This window comes from Uranotaenia lowii, chromosome 1 (assembly GCF_029784155.1).
Source record: "Uranotaenia lowii strain MFRU-FL chromosome 1, ASM2978415v1, whole genome shotgun sequence".
Classification (NCBI taxonomy): Eukaryota; Metazoa; Arthropoda; class Insecta; order Diptera; family Culicidae; genus Uranotaenia; species Uranotaenia lowii.
This window is the reverse complement of record NC_073691.1, coordinates 142,148,625-142,168,763: the sequence shown is the minus strand read 5'-3', so window position 1 is coordinate 142,168,763 and position 20,139 is coordinate 142,148,625. Positions and strand designations below refer to the sequence as shown.

General features: G+C 42.1%; 1 protein-coding gene across 1 annotated transcript in view; it reads left to right on the top strand.

Moving 5' to 3' along the window:
- LOC129740352 (probable serine/threonine-protein kinase roco5) overlaps positions 1-20,139 on the top strand; it is a 297,031-nt gene that overhangs the window by 224,172 nt on the left and 52,720 nt on the right. The window lies entirely within an intron of this gene.

Sequence of the window (20,139 nt, the reverse complement as noted above, 5' to 3'; positions counted from 1 at the left end):
CAAAGGCAAAATGTTTTCAAGTGAGAAATATCTTTTCCGGAAGAGACGGTTGCACATTTTACAAATAGCCTTTACTGTTTACTCTTTTTTTTTAACTATTTATTTGTTCTTCGAACGGGTCACAACCCACAGGTGGAAATAGAATGTTGTTTACATATGAAATAAACTCGCAATCGTAAACCCATTCCCAAGATGTCGTTTTACTATAAATCACTCCCGGTTCCGTCCCGGTCGTTTGCCTGCTTTTGATTTAATTATTATTACTTTTGTTATTACCTGACATTTCTTGGATCATCTTCTACCGGTGCCGATATCATTAGAATGGCCGTCCTTACGGTTGTGAGAAGAAAATTTGCATGGAGTTTGTCTTGCACAGTCAAAAGTAAGAAGTAAATATGTCAACGAAAATATTTCAGTCAGCTTAATCTAGGTTAACACAAATATATCGTTCTAAGAAGGTTTCGCTAATTGCTGCTTATATTTAATAACAGGAAGCACAGGAATTGTAGTTGGTCTGTTGAGATCACCGCCATGGATGGGCCTGGATGGGCGTTGCGATAGATCCTACATGATGCAGATGAACAATTCGTCATGGATTGCACAGATTTGCCTCGGAATTTCAAAAAGCGGACACAAGTTTTCAAGGAAACGTTAGATAAAACGAACTTAGATTTCGATCCAATGAACGAGAGAGCGGCAACGATCAGAAGGATCACCATGTTCGATAAGTACTGTAAGTTGTAGAATCAGAAGATTGCTAAAGGCCCGAAGAAACTGACGAGCAAAAAGTGTCGAACCTCGAATCCTGATGATAAGGGGTTGGACCTCGAGTTGGTTATAGAGGCACGGCCTAGAATCACAAATTTTGTTTTATAAGATGGAAATTTTACTTCGAACCATAACAGCCGGATGTTTGCTCAAGTTTCACGAACACAGATCAGCCCATGAACCAATAAGATGAAGGTTATGTTAATCTGTCGATACGGGGAGAGATAGGAAAGATCCGGCCTTGATTCGTGCAGGAGAAAGGTATGTGTATGTTAACTTTGAGTAAATGCGAGGAGGAGACGGATCTCGAGTCGTTAGAGAAGAAATTAGGCTTTGCGCCACCAATAGAAAAGGTTTGTGCTAGAATCTCGTTTCATTACGAGGAGATGTCGATTCTCGAGTCGGTGGAGGAGAGCTCAGGCTTTGAGTCGTAATGAAAGAGCTATTTCTAAAATTGTTTCCGTTTATGAGTTTACCTTGTAGCACACTCGTTTAACGACAGTTTGAGGAGGAAGCTAAAATGTACGGCCCCAGGTGAAGTTTGAAGAGTACAAGGTGTGAGTAGAGTATATCATGAATCGTCCTATTGCACCCGTGAATTCAGAGTAGCAAACTGGTGAGACGCGGTGGCTTGCCGTGCTTACTTACTTACTCAATGATCTCGCATCTATTCTCCGCGCATAGGGCCGTTGACGGGAGCCAGCATATTCACTTGGTCCCAGTCAAGGTTCTCGTCAACAGTTCGGATTTCGGCGGCTAGGCTTCGCAGCCACGAGCTTTGGGACTCCTTCGATGTCCTCCTGGATTCCATTCGAGCGCCCCTCTGCAAATCTCGTTTTCATCTCTTCGAAGCGTGTTCCCAATCCATCTCCTCTCGAATCTCAATTTCTAGCGCCATTTGGTGACACCGGCGATGTAGTTCGACGTTTGAGATCTAATTGCCAGGCCATCAAGCGCGGATGACATTCCACAGGCAGCGGTTTTCAAATACTTGCAGGTTTCGCGTAGTTACCGCATATGTGTACCAAGTTTGGCATCCGTACAACAATACGGATTTGACGTTTGAGTTGAAGATTCGAATTTTCGATTCGAAAGATATCTGACGTGAGCGCCAGATGTTCCGCAGACTCGCAAATGCAGATCGTGCTTTCCTGATCCGAGTTTCGATGTCTTCCTTGGTACCACACTCAGGCGTTATCTGGCTACCAAGATACTGGAAACACTCCACTTTTTCAAGTTGATGCCCAGCTACTATGAAACTGCAGGGACTTTCTGTGTTGATCTCCATCGACTCGGTCTTTTCAACATTGCATATCCGATTGTCTTTGGACGAGCAAAATAATATCGTCTGCCAAAGGTCATTTAGTTGCTCCACTGTTGAAGGATTCCACGGCAATCCTCGGTGCGGTGCACAGTCGATCAATGCAATCAGGATCTCATCCAATACGATGAGAAATAGTAGCGGTGAAAAATTCATCCTCGTCTCACTCTAGCAGTTTCCGGGATTGGATCGGACAAGACACAGACACAGAAATTGCACGAAAATGCCTCGTACTGTGTTTCGATGAGATGGACAGGAACTCCTACGGGGGACGTCTAAGTGCAGCCCAGATGATTTCATGGTTGTTTCATGGAATGTTTTCCCGAATTCAACGAACACCAGCAGAAGAGAGTCCTGGTATTCGTCAATTTGTTCCAATAATATTCGTTGCGTAGTGATGTGGTCCACATATGATCGTCCGGATCGGAATCCAGCTTGTTGCCGTCGGAGGGTAGTGTCAGTTTTCTCCTGGAACCTGTTCAGCATCATTCTGCACAGTACTTTGAGGGTTGTTCAGATCAAATGAGTACCAGCCAGCCAGCCAGCTGATGGAGAACCAGCCAGCGTCGAGACGAGCCAACCTAGGGGCCCCGAGACAGCGGAGATGGACCAGCCAGGGCAGAGGCCAGGCAGCCAAAAGTCCACGGCCAGCCAGGAGGTACCGCCAGAGCCCGGGGAGGTTCGCGGATTGAGTGGGTTACATTCGATGCCGTCACGAGCCACGTTGCGGTTAGCAAGCGTGAGCTCACGACCGACGGCCGGTAGGAGTCCCAGGATCCGCAATGGTTCAGCGCGAAGGTTGGTAAGTCCACCCATGAAAAATTGGGTGGAGCTGATAGCCGAGAGGGTTACTCTCGTGCTTTGTTTGTGCGTTGTGGTCAGCATGCAAGTTCTGAATGCGGAGGATCATCAGCGCAGAAGCCATGAGATGCTCCAGGTCAGCCAAAAGGCACAACTGGAGTTCGTCGCCAGAAAGTCGGGTTTCGAGAGGGAGATGGAGATGGGGTATTAGCCACGATTGGAGATTGGAAGAAGCTGGAAGAAGCGGAAACATCATGTTCATTTACAATGCCACATGATCCCTTAATAAGTGATATGCGCTTGACTCTTGATGAAATCGAAACAGGATTAAAAGAGTTAGATTCCGGAAAATCATCTGGGCCCGATGGAATACCAAACATGTTTCTGAAGGCTTGTTGCAACGAGATCAAGTGTCCTCTCCTTGTTCTATTTAATAATTCGCTAAGTACCGGATCTTTTCCATCGATTTGGAAAATATCGCGAGTTGCTCCTATACACAAGAAAGGTTCCAAATCGTTAGCTGAAAACTACAGAGGAGTGGCTATACTATCTGCTTTGCCGAAACTTTTTGAAAGGATTATATATCAACGGTTGTATCCAGTCTTGGAAAATAAAATTTCATCGTGTCAACATGGATTTTTTAAGAGGAGATCGGTGGTAACAAACCTTTGCGAGTTCACCACTCGTGTACTGGATTGGATGGTGAAAGGATTTCAAGTGGACTGCGTTTATACGGACATGTCGAAAGCTTTCGATGTAGCAGGCATAAAGGAAATTCTGGAGGCATCATCGAATGTTGGTATAGGAGGAAATATCCTTCATTGGATAAAATCCTATTTAGAGGGTAGGCTTCAATATGTTTCCGTAAATTCGGCTATATCTCCATCCTATAAAGCGTCCTCTGGAGTGCCTCAAGGTAGTCACTTGGGTCCACTTCTCTTTATTTTGCTAATGAATAGCTTACCTGACTTCCTGAATGATTCATTCGTTTTAATCTACGCCGATGACGTGAAATTATTTTTACCCGTAAAATACTCCGATCCTGTTCAGGTACTCCCTCGGCGGTGATGACATTCAAAGAGTTTCCAGCGTATTGGACTTAGGCGTCACTTTGGATTCCGGATTAAGTTTCAGAGACCACATTAATAACTTGGTATCGGATGGACTTGCACTTTTCGGTGTAGTGCGGCGCTTTGCTGGGGAATTGGAAGATCCATACACTATCAAAAGCCTGTATGTCAGTTTGGTAAGATCTAGATTCGATTTCGCGAGTATAGTCTGGAGGCCAATGTACAATGTCCATATAAGCAGACTGGAAGGAGTACAGAAACGCTTTGTGAGATTCGCTGTCAGGAATCTAGGCTGGAGAGAAAATTTGCCAGATTACGAACACATCTGTTACCTTTTGGATTTGGATTTATTAGAGAACCGACATCGCATAAATGATCTGATGTTTTTTATGTAAATTGAACGCGGTTTGACTAACTCAACATTTTCTACGCTCCCGATTGACAGCTAACACCAGCAATGTGGTCTAAAGAAGACGAAGACTTTACGCTCCTGAGAACCCTGAGTTATCTTCATGCAATTGCCAAACGATGACGTCGGCAAATCGTAGGTCGTTCGATTACAGAAAAGCCTGTACGGCTTGAAGCAAGCGGGTCGTGCTTAGAACCAGCGATTCGACGACGAGTTAAGGAAGCTTGGTTTCTATCCGTTGAAGAGTGATTGCTGCGTTTACCGATCCTGCAAGCGAGGACTCAGCCTCATTCTGTACGTGGATGACATCCTGATTGCCGAAAAAGACGTTTCAGAGGTTATCTGGATCAAGACCGAGCTTGGAAGGCTATTCCAGATGAAGGATCTCCTGGAAGTCAAGACTTTCTTGTGGATGACCATCAAACGAGACTTTCCGAATAGCGTCATCAAGATTTCGCAATCAGGATACGTCGAGAAGGTTCTGCAACGATTCGGTATGACTGTAAGCCCCCGCTTGACACATACGTTCTCTGGATGAAACTGAACGATGGTGAGGTTATCACCGAACAACCGTTCAAAGAATTGATCGGTTGTCTACAATATCTGGCGACATCTTCGAGGCCAGATATCTGTGCTGCGGTTAGCGCACTGAGCAAGTACCAGGCCAGCGCGGCGGATAGGCACTGGCAAGGCCTGAAGCGTATTCTGCAGTAGCGTTGGTATTCGGCAGAAACGCGAAATCGGAACCACTCATCGGATATGCTGATGAAGATTTTGCCAACGACTCCGATGATCGAAGATCTGTATCAGGTTACGCTTACATGATCTTCGGGAATCTTATTTCGTGGTCAACGAAACATCATCAGACCGTCAGTCTGTCGTCGACCGAAGCTGAGATAGGAGTCCATTGCCATGCAGTCAAGGAAGGTTTGTGGTTAACAAACTTCCTATGTGAATTGGGTGTGGTAAGCACTCCTTTAACGTTAATGGATGGCCACATCCCTTCCACCCAGTATCTGGAAGAGGCGCGAACCCATCAGGGGATGAAGCATTTGGACGTTGAGTATGCTTTTATCAGAGACATCATAAGAAGCGGTCAGCTAACTTTGCGACACATTTCCACTCAGGATCAGCTAGCTGATGCGCTCACGAAGTCGTTACCAAGGGCAAGGCACGCAAAGCTGTTCAGCATTCTCAATCTGCGAATTGAGGGGAGGTGTTGACGGTTTCGGCGGATCCTTAGCCGCTTCCACATTGCTGCTGATTGCAGCAGAATCAAAACGTTGTTTGTTTTGGTTCCTCTTGCTTGTTGTTCAATGCGCAATCGAGAACAATAGATCAATGATTGCTGGTGACAGGTGAACATGATAAACGCGGTACAAATGTTTGCATGTTAGGCGAAACTACTCAAATTAGGTTCGTGGTAACACAACAGTGTTGCCAGATATTCTGAGTAAGAATATCAAAGTACTCATTAACTCGTAGTGGGTTTCGTTAGTATGTTGCGTTGCATGCGTGGTGGAGAGGAGCATAAAAAACTGTCGTTTTCTACGTGCTGCGACCTTGACCATGACCTTGACCATGACCTTGACCTTGACCTGCGAACATGAACACGACTTTTTCCACAGTGAATGTTGTATGGGAAATTGTATTTTGCGGACAGGGAAAGCCCACGGGAATAGGGTAGGGTAAACGTGGTTCAAGTCAAGAAATAATGCGCAATAATGCTACAAAAGATCAAACAACTGGTCGCAGTGGTCTCTCCCCAACAGACATAAAAAAAACCCTCAGAATATGTGGAAGCGTAGAAGTCCTAAGAAAAAAAGGGGGTTCGTGACGAGTAAGAATCAAGGAATCAAGGATAAGGATCTTCTGAACAAACCCCATCTAAACTAAATGAGAAAAGATAATCATTGTTCATCAAGATTGAAAGAAACATGTGAAAACATGCTGAGAGAGAATTTGTTTATGAGGACTGGGAGTGGAGCGAACTATGACCTCCCATTCAGATACCCCGGGTGGACTCTATGTTTATTATCTTTTTCCATAGTTTTTTTTTGTCCCTTAGTCGATGTTTCCCCAAAATTATATCAAGTCAAAGGTTTTATAATTCCCTATCAACTTAGGGCCACTAGTCTTGAAAAAAATCTTTCCTTGATGGGGTTTCTTGTGTCTCCAGAAGTAATAACGAAAAGAGAAAAAAACTGAAATTTTCAGAACATATGCTAATTTAATCCATTTAGGGCAATCAGTGTCTGTACCGGAATCGGCACTCCTTGTCTAGACGGGATGGATTTTGTTGATTCCTGCTGGGAAAGAAATGAATCCTCGACCTTGCAGAATAGGTGTGGGTTATAGCCCTTTTATCGAACTGACGACGAAGACGACGACGAAGGTGGCATCAGAAATAAACAAACCCAATGCAGCCAGATTTGGGGAATACGGTCCATATGGGCGGAAATTAATCCGCCACACATAAACTGGTTCGTTTTTACTTGTGTCTTTTCTTTTTCGCTGACGGCGAAAGTGAATTGCGCTCGGCAGGTGAAAGAAACGCCGTTCGAAGTGTGTCGTAAAAATGCTGCAACCGCTTCGAGTTCCGAGATTCCCGGGGTGTTTATCTTGCAAATCTCCCTGATTCAGAGCGATTTTTAAGTCGCGAACTCGACTTTGCGTGCGACATCAGTGCCGAACTAAATTAACCACACTCTTCAATCTTTGCTCACCCTTGGTTTTTGGCAAAGAGTTCCACTTTTGGCAAGTTGAGAGTGAATAATTCGAGCCATTTTCGAGACATTAACTGTTACGTCGGTGCACTGATTTTTTACTGAAACTACTGGAATTTCGCTGAAAATGATTTTGCCTTGAGAGCAATTTGTGCCGGGGTGCAGAAGAATGTGATGACAAGTCGAAGCAAGCTGTCTAGAGAAATATCAAGCCGTTTGTCAACAAATGATTCAATTAAGGGAAAAGCACCGGACAATTACTTGGTTTTGTTTCTTCTTACTGCAAAAGGGGGATCTTACTAAAAATAATGGAAAACACAGCAACAAGATGCATTTGTTGGTTACGCTTACATGATCTTCGGGAATCTTATTTCGTGGTCAACGAAACATCATCAGACCGTCAGTCTGTCGTCGACCGAAGCTGAGATAGGAGTCCATTGCCATGCAGTCAAGGAAGGTTTGTGGTTAACAAACTTCCTATGTGAATTGGGTGTGGTAAGCACTCCTTTAACGTTAATGGATGGCCACATCCCTTCCACCCAGTATCTGGAAGAGGCGCGAACCCATCAGGGGATGAAGCATTTGGACGTTGAGTATGCTTTTATCAGAGACATCATAAGAAGCGGTCAGCTAACTTTGCGACACATTTCCACTCAGGATCAGCTAGCTGATGCGCTCACGAAGTCGTTACCAAGGGCAAGGCACGCAAAGCTGTTCAGCATTCTCAATCTGCGAATTGAGGGGAGGTGTTGACGGTTTCGGCGGATCCTTAGCCGCTTCCACATTGCTGCTGATTGCAGCAGAATCAAAACGTTGTTTGTTTTGGTTCCTCTTGCTTGTTGTTCAATTCGCAATCGAGAACAATAGATCAATGATTGCTGGTGACAGGTGAACATGATAAACGCGGTACAAATGTTTGCATGTTAGGCGAAACTACTCAAATTAGGTTCGTGGTAACACAACAGTGTTGCCAGATATTCTGAGTAAGAATATCAAAGTACTCATTAAGAAATGAGTACTTTCCCAGTTAGGGAGTATAAGAAGTGGAATGTGACAATTAGCAATTTCTTATTAATATAGTTGTATTCTACTGACCTCACAGACGAAACATGATTAAAGATAACTCTATTCCACCACTGAAACCTGCGTTTTCAACACTAATTAATAAAATTTATAAAAGTGCTACAGTGTAGAGTGTAGTACTTCTGGTTACATTTCGGTCATTTGTACAATACCGGCTAAGTGCCTTATATACACAGGTGTATGCACAAACGATCAAGAATAGTGCGAGGTGTCAAGCCTTTCAAAACGTATTGGCAGAACCGTCGTATTCGGAGTCGGCGCTACGCTCCCGGGAGTCAAAGGGTAGTTACCCTTTGACATGGTGAACCTTTGCCTTCTACGTAGTTGATCTCTCGGATGCGTCGCTTGACGGTATGATAGCCTTATTATCGTGGAGTATCCGAGTAAAGCCGTTCCCTGCGAGTGTCACAAGGCGAGTTAGTTGAGTCGGAGTAAGATGACATCATAGTCGGGAGTCGGGAATCATCCAAGTCGTTGCGTTCATTCCAGAACTTGTGCTGTAACAAGGGCGCACGTAAAGAAACAGCTGCATTCGATCGGCACACGACGAGCAAAAGAAACCTCAAGAAATTACAAGGACAGGTGGGATCATGAATCGTCAAAGGAAAGATCGTTTCGCTCAGGGGCACTTCGTCTAAGAGTTTTGCTGTGAAGTGATCTAGCAAAGTATCAGCTTCTCATTGGCTAAGAAAAGCGTAATGGTATTCCGTGATATGTTCAAGGTGAATTTAAGGGAGAAGCATTATCCATTTAAAAAAAAATGGAGTTTGCCACAATGTCCATCGACTAACAAAAAATATGGTATTGGAATATGAAGTATTCGCCGAAATACATAAGTCATCGCAAACGGTTACCTCACAGCTTGTGTCTAGTGTCTTGCCTTCCAGAAAGCTCTTGCGCAACTATCTCGGGTTTCAGAGGTTAAATATCAGCAGTATCCGAGCTCCGTTGTAGCCATGGACTAGTGACAAGCATTTTAAGTTAAACAGAAGTAACCTATGTAAAGGTTATTTGAATAGATACTAAGTGTTTTCATCCGACCCTACGAATAAAACTTCAAAATAAGGGCAAAATCTATTGCGTAGTGGGTTTCGTTAGTATGTTGCGTTGCATGCGTGGTGGAGAGGAGCATAAAAAACTGTCGTTTTCTACGTGCTGCGACCATGACCTTGACCATGACCTTGACCTTGACCTGCGAACATGAACACGACTTTTTCCACAGTGAATGTTGTATGGGAAATTGTATTTTGCGGACAGGGAAAGCCCACGGGAATAGGGTAGGGTAAACGTGGTTCAAGTCAAGAAATAATGCGCAATAATGCTACAAAAGATCAAACAACTGGTCGCAGTGGTCTCTCCCCAACAGACATAAAAAAAACCCTCAGAATATGTGGAAGCGTAGAAGTCCTAAGAAAAAAAGGGGGTTCGTGACGAGTAAGAATCAAGGAATCAAGGATAAGGATCTTCTGAACAAACCCCATCTAAACTAAATGAGAAAAGATAATCATTGTTCATCAAGATTGAAAGAAACATGTGAAAACATGCTGAGAGAGAATTTGTTTATGAGGACTGGGAGTGGAGCGAACTATGACCTCCCATTCAGATACCCCGGGTGGACTCTATGTTTATTATCTTTTTCCATAGTTTTTTTTTGTCCCTTAGTCGATGTTTCCCCAAAATTATATCAAGTCAAAGGTTTTATAATTCCCTATCAACTTAGGGCCACTAGTCTTGAAAAAAATCTTTCCTTGATGGGGTTTCTTGTGTCTCCAGAAGTAATAACGAAAAGAGAAAAAAACTGAAATTTTCAGAACATATGCTAATTTAATCCATTTAGGGCAATCAGTGTCTGTACCGGAATCGGCACTCCTTGTCTAGACGGGATGGATTTTGTTGATTCCTGCTGGGAAAGAAATGAATCCTCGACCTTGCAGAATAGGTGTGGGTTATAGCCCTTTTATCGAACTGACGACGAAGACGACGACGAAGGTGGCATCAGAAATAAACAAACCCAATGCAGCCAGATTTGGGGAATACGGTCCATATGGGCGGAAATTAATCCGCCACACATAAACTGGTTCGTTTTTACTTGTGTCTTTTCTTTTTCGCTGACGGCGAAAGTGAATTGCGCTCGGCAGGTGAAAGAAACGCCGTTCGAAGTGTGTCGTAAAAATGCTGCAACCGCTTCGAGTTCCGAGATTCCCGGGGTGTTTATCTTGCAAATCTCCCTGATTCAGAGCGATTTTTTAAGTCGCGAACTCGACTTTGCGTGCGACATCAGTGCCGAACTAAATTAACCACACTCTTCAATCTTTGCTCACCCTTGGTTTTTGGCAAAGAGTTCCACTTTTGGCAAGTTGAGAGTGAATAATTCGAGCCATTTTCGAGACATTAACTGTTACGTCGGTGCACTGATTTTTTACTGAAACTACTGGAATTTCGCTGAAAATGATTTTGCCTTGAGAGCAATTTGTGCCGGGGTGCAGAAGAATGTGATGACAAGTCGAAGCAAGCTGTCTAGAGAAATATCAAGCCGTTTGTCAACAAATGATTCAATTAAGGGAAAAGCACCGGACAATTACTTGGTTTTGTTTCTTCTTACTGCAAAAGGGGGATCTTACTAAAAATAATGGAAAACACAGCAACAAGATGCATTTGCTCGAGTGGGCACAAATCCACCCCGAGTGCTCTCGAGAGCATTTTGCAAATCCGTATTTGTATTTTGCAATGCACAATAACACCTGAAGGAGTTGCTCAAACTGTTGCTCAGGGCACTGGCTGTTTGAGAGTTTTGCCGGTAAGGTTGTTTCAGTTTTACAATGTTTTATGCCAATCTTTTGGTTTTAAATATTTTTTTAGGTTTGGAAACAGCCGTTTTTTATTTGAAATTAAATAAAAATTCCAAACTTCGTAACATGCAAAAAAATATAGGGGAGATGAGGGCATAACGAGCACCCAGGGCATAATGAGCACTCCTTTTTTATACATAAGTACGTATTTTCTTAAACAAATTTTCATAAGGAATTGTTTCCTACTACCCATAGTATTAATTTTTCACCAAAAAAGAAATATCCTTTTCATCTTTACAGAAATATTAAATAATAACCAGCTAGGTTCTCAAGTGACGAAAATATTATAATTTTTGAGCACCACCAAATAAGCATTTATGACCTTCAACCCTTCATTTCATGATTTTTTATTTTTCCTCAAAAATCGTGTTAAACAGTTGGAAAGGATGAGAACATCAAGAAAAAAAAATAAAATAAAATACGATTTTTCACTTTTTCCATACATTCATTGTTGCAAATTTGTTACTTTATGAAACGAAGGGTTAAATCATCTTGATCTGAAATGTACGCGTTGCAACATGATCTACACATTGTTTCTCAATTTTCATCATCATAAAATTTTTGAATTTCCACTTTAATCAATTTATTGATTCTCCACTTTAATCAATTCGTTTTTACTTTAATTTGTTCACTGGAAGCGAACAGAGCACTTTCAATGAAGGCATAATGAGCATTCTCTGCTGGGGAATCTAGCAGCGAATTCAACTCGATGAAGTCAACTGAATAATAGAGCTACAGCTTAACTTGTATCGTCTGACGATTTGGCCAATTGGTTAGATGTCGGAGAGGTAATCAGTAGACTCGAGTTCGATTCCTGTTCCAGGGGATTTTTTTTTGCACATACCATTCATGATTGATTTTTTTTTTGTTACATTATACGGCTAATAGCATCAAAGCATCATCCGTCAAACAAAACACCAGAAACATAATGTCTGAGCATGTGTTAATTCTATGAATTCTACAAACAGACCTAGATTATTTTGTTATTGCTTTGTTTGATGAATCTACGCCTCATCGTTTAGTGCAATCATGATCATGAATGATAAATGACAAAAAAAATCACCTCCACCAGGAATCGAATTCCAGCCTACTGATTACCTCTCCGACATCTTACCAATAGGTCAAATCGACAGACGATGCAAGTTAAGCTGTAGCTCTATTACTCAGTTGACTTCATCGAGTCGAATTCGCTGCTAGAATCCCCGGCAGAAAACGCTCATTATGCCTTCATTAATGGTGCTCATACTGCCTCGGGGGGTTTCTCATTATGCCTCTACAGCAGGGTGGCCAGCGAACCGGGAAAACCGGGAAAAAACCGAAAATTTAAAATGAGATCGGGAAAACCGGGAAAAAAACGGGAATTTCAAATCAAAACCGGGAAAAATTTTTATGGATTATTAAATCCTAAAATTCATCCATATCATCATGACTGAACTTTCCCTTAGAAAGTTTACAATCTATAGTCGTTTATTGCAAGATTGTGAATCATTTGGGAGGAGCATGAAAATGTCGGGATTTTATATTAATTAGTAAAATGCCGGGAAAAGTCGAGAATATTTGAAAAATCGAGATGTCTCGACCAAAAACTTAGCTTATTTCTTTGCTCAAGCATATTGTGCACTGCAGTGAATATAAAAATGTTTTTAAATTAAATAAACGTTTTACAACTGTGAAGTTTTAATACTTTAAGTCTTGGTAGTTAGTTTTTATAGCGTTAATTAATTTAAGATTTTTATCATTGTGCACTTTCTTTGCGAGTATTTGGAAAATATATAACTTAAAAAGCTGAATGAAGAAATAAGTGAAAGGATTTAAAAAATTTGAATTGTGATGTGAATTCATATGTTGAAATCAGACAGTCTTCTATAGAATACACATCTCAAAAACTAAGATTCAAGCTTATCATCTATCTTATAACTAGAACTATACACTAGTCCAGAATTGACTAAGCTCAAATCGGCATCAGGAGCTAATTTTTTTTTCAGAAAAACTCGTTATACTAAAACAAAACTTGTGTTAACAGATTATCACCGCTGATTTTTATGATTTTAATTGAATGATTAATGGCATTTCGGTGAACTATACATTCTAATAGGAAGAATATCAAATGAAAGTAATGAAAATTATAGACGGATAGATTAGATTAGGAAGCATGAAAGGTGTTGAAAATGAGCCAAGAGCGTGATTTGAGAAAACTTTTTGGCGCACAAGACCATTTGTCCCACACCGTATTATTGTCTAGAAGAAGCAAAGTCGATAGGCTGACTTTGCCTAATCATGAATAATCATTCAATTAAAATAATAAAACGAAACTTGGAAAAATTAGCAGAAATCTATCAAACACATTTACACTGGGGGAGTTATTTTGAAGAGTCCGACTACAAAATCGGATTATTTGATGAAAAAAAAAATTTTAATAGAACGTTAAACGAGAGATATGAATTCAGTTATTTAGCCATGAAGTCTTACCTCGGTCGACAAATTTACTGAAAAGCTATTTTTACAAAAATCTAATGATCAATGGTAGTTTTTAAATAGATTGAACAATGATAATTTTTTTTGGCGAGGCTTTACTTATTTTCAGCTGATTTCAATTTAGTTTACAGCACCTCAAAATCAGAAATGATCATCCATACTTCAAATTTTCATTTCATTAACAAAACATTATACAAAATTCTAAAAAAAAATCTAATATTTTGTTTGAGTTTTATGTACTAAAACACGAAAAACTGTCAAAAACGTAAGTTCAAAATCAAAATCAAATTTCTGAAAAACGACATGACCTCGAAGAACTTATTTAATTTTTGCTCAATTTTAACTTTTGAAAACTGAGAATTGTCGCATGCGGGAAAAATGCCAGAAAAAAAGATGCCACCATTTTATTCGGTTAATTGATAAACGCACAGAAGACAGAATATGTAACTAGAGAACAAGTTGTGTGATTACATAAAAAATCGAATAAAAACATGCATTTTTGAGATAGGACATATAATCTAGAATTAAGCGCATTCAGTATTAAACATGAGAACCGCAATAAAATATTAGATTGCTTATCATGAATAAGGTTAATCTGAATCTGTTTTAAGAGCTTTAGAAGAAAAAATATCAGAATGTCAGTCTGTAGATTTCAATAGAAAAATTTAGAATTTCAACTTAAAATTTTAAAAGTATTATATGGCAGCATATCAAAACTATGATTTATCCATGCGAATAATAACAATATAGCAGTTCCTCTTATAAAAAACGAAGATGGTATGAAAGACTGAAAAGAAAGTAACACTTTTCGGTTAAGGTTCGGACAACTACGATCGCCATAATTCGAATAACTTTTGAGTTTCAAGATTGAACTTAAAAGAATTAAGTCCTCTCATACTTTTACATTCAACTTGCATATACACATCTTCAGTTTTTGTCAAATGAACATATTTATTCGCGCTTTTTGAATCGAGGGAAACCATAAAATTTGATTCGGGAAAACCGGGAAAAAACCGGGAATTTGAAAATGGAAACTCGCTGGCCACCCTGCTCTACAGTGACTGGTTTTCAGCAATCGGCAAAAATTTTTAAAATGCATTTTTAAACGTTTTTATCTACTTTTTCAAGTTTCATCCAATAAGGCAATAGACTATTTGAGTGTCTGAACACGAAACAATGATGTAATTCACATATTACAGCTGTTCTCTATGGTTAAATAAGCGTTTTCCTTAAGGTGGCCATTATGTCCCCATCTCCCCTATAAGACTTTGGTTCTATCAGACGGAAAAGTTTCGATTCGAATTTCAAATCTTATACTGAACTTTCACTTCATTCCGCCCGCCCGTTAATGCGTGATGGTGCTACAATGAAAATGCCTTCATTTTTATATATAAGATTTGGAATAGAAATTGATCAGAAAAACTCAATATTGTCGATTGCACAAATTTAAGCAACTATATTAGTTTTTTTTCATTCTTGTTGTTTTTCTCATAATTTATCATCGGAAAGTGGGTGCATACACTAATTTGGCATAATTGCCATAATTTTGCATTTGTTTATTTGTTTATTTGTATAAAAAAATCAACGGATCACATGTTGATCCAAATGATAACTTAATCCTAATTAACTTTCTAAAATTGAAATCCACTCGACACAGTTCTAGACACGTCTAATATTTTCCTTCGGAACACATTTCTCGAAACGTCAAAGTCAAAATGCTCAGCAAAACGATTAAAAGTTTTTAAGATTCCCACAAAAGCGCTGTTGGCCCCATAGTTGTTCAGACGAATGGGAACGTAAAGCTGCAAATGCTGGTTTCTTAATCCTCGGGGTCGTACACTAAGAGGGACAGCCTCCAGCAGCGTGGGAGAGTCAATTCTTGATGTCAGCAGGTCAGCCACAACCAGAGCTCGAGTAGCGTTCCTACGAACTTGAAGCGTATCCAAATTTATGAGGCGGCAACGATTTTCGTAGCTTGGCAGACGAAACGGATCGTGCCAATTCAGGTGACGTAGTGCATACCGCAGGAAGCGCCGCTGGATAGCCTCGATTCGTTCAGCTCCGTTCTGATAGAAGGGGCACCAGACAGCTGATGCGTACTCGAGGATGGAACGAACTATGCAGCAATAAAGACTTTTAAGGCAGTACACGTCTTTAAAGTCTTTGGCCATGCGAAACAGGAATCCAAGGTTTCTAGAAGCTTTGTCAACAACATAGTTCGTGTGAGTCTTGTACTCCAGCCGTTGATCGAGGATAACTCCTAGATCGTTGATGTGTTCGACTCGGGTGATGGTATCGCTTCCAAGGATGTACTCAGCATGAAGAGTGTGCCGCTTACGGGAAAATGTCATAACCGAGCATTTGCTGCGGTTCAAAGGCAGGCAGTTAATGTCGCACCAGTGAGCGAATTCGGAAAATTGCTGCTGTAAAAAGTCGATGTCGTCTTGGTTGTTTATGGCGTGAAAAAGTTTGAGGTCATCAGCATAAGCGAGTTTGGTGCCGACCTTAACGGGTTAAACTCCTATCAAAAAGAAAAAAAAAAAAAAAAAAAAAAAGAGTTTGGTGCCGTCCAGAAGCGAGAGTGCGTCATTGAAGTAGATTACGAAAATTATCGGTCCTAAATGGCTTCCTTGGGGCACACCTGAAGGGGCAGGGAATTGCCTGGAGAAGGATTCACCAGTTCGAACGGATAATTTCCGCCCCATTAAATAACTCCGGAACCAATCCAGAAGAGATCCACAGAATCCTAAGCGTCCGAGCTTTGCAATAGCAATATCATGGTTCACCTTGTCGAACGCAGCAGAGAGATCAGTGTAAATGGCGTCAGTTTGGGTCTTCCTGGCAAAGCAGTCTTGAATGAAAGATGTGAAGCTCAGTAAGTTGGTAGTTGTGGATCGTTTCGGCATGAATCCATGCTGGTCGTTGGAAATGTGAGGCTTGCAGAACGAGAAAATAGGATCCATAACAACCAGTTCGAAGAGTTTGGATATCGCGCATAGAGCTGATATCCCACGGTAGTTGCTAACATCTCGCTTGTCCCCTTTTTTGTGGACAGGAAACATATGAGCTTCCTTCCACAATGAGGGAAAAATTGCGTTGTCCAGCGATGATTGAAAAATATATTTGATGGGAGTCAGCAAAAGTGGCATAAAACGTTTTAAAAAAGTTGCTGGTATACCGTCCGGGCCCGTAGAGGTTGAATTTTTCAACTTTGCTGTCGCTTTCAAGATGGCTGCATCTTCAATAAGGAATCCATTCAAAGATGAACCTAGAGGTAAAATATTCCGGACAGCCCTGGTTAGTTGCTCTGAAGAAATGCCCTCAGTTGTAAAGACGCTTGAGAATTTCCCGGCGAAGAGCTCACAAATTTCGGGGTCGGAATCAGCTGTGTTGTTGTCCAGAAACATGTGGGACGGGAGCCCTATTTCTTTCCGCTGATTTTTTACGTGCTTCCAAATTTTTTTCGGACTGGTCTTGAAGTTTCGCTGTAGCCGATTAAGATAATTTTGGTAGCAGCGCTTACTGGTCTTTTCATATGCCGAGTTCAGTTTGCGGTATTCGTTCTGAGCGTAGAGCGACTTGTGCTTGTTATAGTTACGAAGAGCACGTTTTTTAGCTGTCTTGAGTTGCCGCAGTTCTTTAGTGACCCACGGAGTCCGTAGATTAGCACCTACGTTACGTTTCGGCACATGGCGATCGATGGTGTAACTAAGGATATTCGTAAATGTCTCTGCAGCTGCGTTGGGATCAGAAAGATCGAGCTCGACTTCCCATTCAATGGATTCCAGAACCCGCGATATAGCTTCGAAATCCATATTCTTGAAATCTTTATAGTAAGACGTTTTCTCAATGGGAGAATATAACCTAGCGGCACCGAGTGAGACCACTAGAGCTGGATGATGTAGGACAGCTTTGACGAGTGGAGCGGGAGCTAAATTGATCGTCGGAGTCCTGAACCCTTCGTTAACAAAGCAGAGGTCAAGCATCCTGCCGTTCTCGTTTTCAATGTTATTTATCTGACGTAGAGTCGCTGTGCTTAAGGCATCTAAGTAGACACTGCAGGGCGCCGTGAAAGAAGAACGCGCAGGATCTGGAAACAGAAAGCCGCCTTGTGAAGAGCACCATTTCAAGCCAGGCATGTTGAAGTCGCCGATGACGAGGATGTCATCTTCAGGAGAGCAAATGGAACTGACTTTAAAGAGGCAACGTGAAAAAGAATCGGCTACAACCAGGTCACTGGAACGATCAGGAGGCACGTACACTACGCAAACATAAAGTTTCCGATCTCCAAGATCGATGCGGGTCCAAAGAATTTCCAGATTAACCCAAGAATCGTCTTCAATAAGCATGGCGGGGAGTTTAGATTTAACGGCAAGTAACACACCGCCTCCGGTCGACTTTTTGCTGTTGAGTGGACTTTGATCACAACGAAACACTGCGTAATCAGAGCCGATAACCTGACTAGATAGAGTGCGGTCGTTAAGCCATGTTTCGGTAAAGGCGATAATGTCGTAGCAGGAACACGAAGTGGCGAGGAAATAGTCAATCAAGCAAGAATTGACACCACCAACATTCTGATAGTAAATGTTAATCGAGTCGGCTGATTCAGAAGCACAACAGGAACGATGATCACTAAAAAGGCAAATTCCATCAGGCGGAGAAGAACTGTCGGTGATATAATACTTGCCAGATAACGCAGGCTGGAGAACCCCTTCACCACAGACGAGCTCAGGGCCGGGACGACTGTTGACGCTGGCTGGAATCAGCGCGACTGAGTCGAAGGGCTCAGGGGTCTCCGTAATTCCTAGTTCGTTGCGTCCCGGTGCTGGAGGCCCAGAGGAAGTCATAGGATTAACGAGGTCCGGAAGATTTGACGGAGTGCATCTGTGGTAGAGTGGAAACAGGATACGCGAAGGGCATGTTCTTAACATAAGCTGGTACTTGCCTGGAGAGGAGGCCTGGAGAACCCCGTCACCTCCAACGAACTCAGGGCCAGGACGACTGAAGACGCAGGCAGGAAACAGCGCGACTGAGTCGAAGGGCTTCGGGGTCTCCATAAAGCTCAAGTCGATGCATCCTGGTGTTGAATCCCAAGAAGAAAATGCTGAGGCTCTTGCGGGAAATAAATGCTGGTAGCTCTCGAAGCGTCTGTGATGGTGTAAAATATTATCACACAGAGATAATGTTCTCGAAGAAAATAAATACTTGCCTGGGAATGCAGGCTGGAGAGCCTCATTACCACGATCGAACTCAGGGCTGGGACGGCTGATGACGCTGGCTGGAAACTGCGCGACTGAGTCGAGGGGCTCTGAGGTCTCCAAAGTGCTCAATTCGTTGCGTCCCAGTGCAGAAACCCAAGAAGCGGCGGCTACTTCGAAGAGATCGGTGCTGTAGATGACCGAACCGTGCTGATTGAATTCGGGGTAGTTGCTTCCACAGTCGGCTGGATAAGTTGAACCAATGGAACAGGAGTCATAGGCCGTCGGTTGAAGTTTTTTGGCTGATCCACAAATTCCCGGAAGAGCATACCCGAAGGCCACGTCGTTGGGCACAATGCTACATCTTTGTAGACTGGATCCAGACCGATTTTGAAAGAGACGTATTGTCTGGACGAGCCATCTACGCCTTTTGGAAGCAGTCGTTTCACATCTACTGGTACAGATAAGTCCAAGCAGCGGGATACTATTTTGCCAACATCCTCATCCGTTATCTGGGGCTGAAGTCCAGCTAAGTATAGCCAAAATTTAGGTTTCGGGGGTGGAGGGACAATGAAAGGGACTGAAAGATCGCTGAGATCAACAGACTTCGTTCCAGTCATTGTAGAAGAATATAGTGATACTCCATCATTTCCACGGCGACGCTTAAGGTTTGGTGATTGATACGTTTGTGGTGTCCCTTTCAGTGGAGGGAACGATTGAAACGTCTTTGGAGGATTTTGCTTGAGAGCCATGTCATCAACTTTTTTTGACAATAAATCAAGTTGAAGCGTCAGTTTCTCGAGAACAGTACCAGGGAAATCATTTTCCGGGCCGGGGTTACCATCATTAATTGAAATGTCATCAATGTAACAACGGATGCTACGCCCGTTAAGCTCGGTTCGACATGGGGAGCAGATAAAAATTACCTTACCCTGTGTGAACAGTTCTCTGTTGAGTCGAATGTTGAACCCACAGCACTGCTGGCTGATGTGAAAATAGTTGCCACAAAATCCACATCCGATAGGTTCCAGATCGTTTATCACCAGTTGGCACTCTCCACACAGCTTCTTCTCTTTCAAGTTGGCCATTATGTCGATGAGAAATAATTTCGAAAGATTTCTACAAATCTTCTACAAATCTTCACATGCGATGCGAAAAGAGAGTTCCTCGTCTGTTCAGAAAATTATCTGTGCCACGTTGATAGTGGGACCAGATCAAAACAAACGACAACGACAACAACAATGCGGATCGGAACTTCCAACGGTAAATTTCGTCGCGGAGAGTACTTGTCGGGCGAGATTCCACTATTCGCGGCTGCACTTTATTACCGAAAAGCGTACAGGACACACACGGGACAAATAAGAACGCTGATATCACTTCAAAAATACGGAACAAAACGGAGCACAGTAAGTACATTCAAAACGAAACGAAACGAAAAA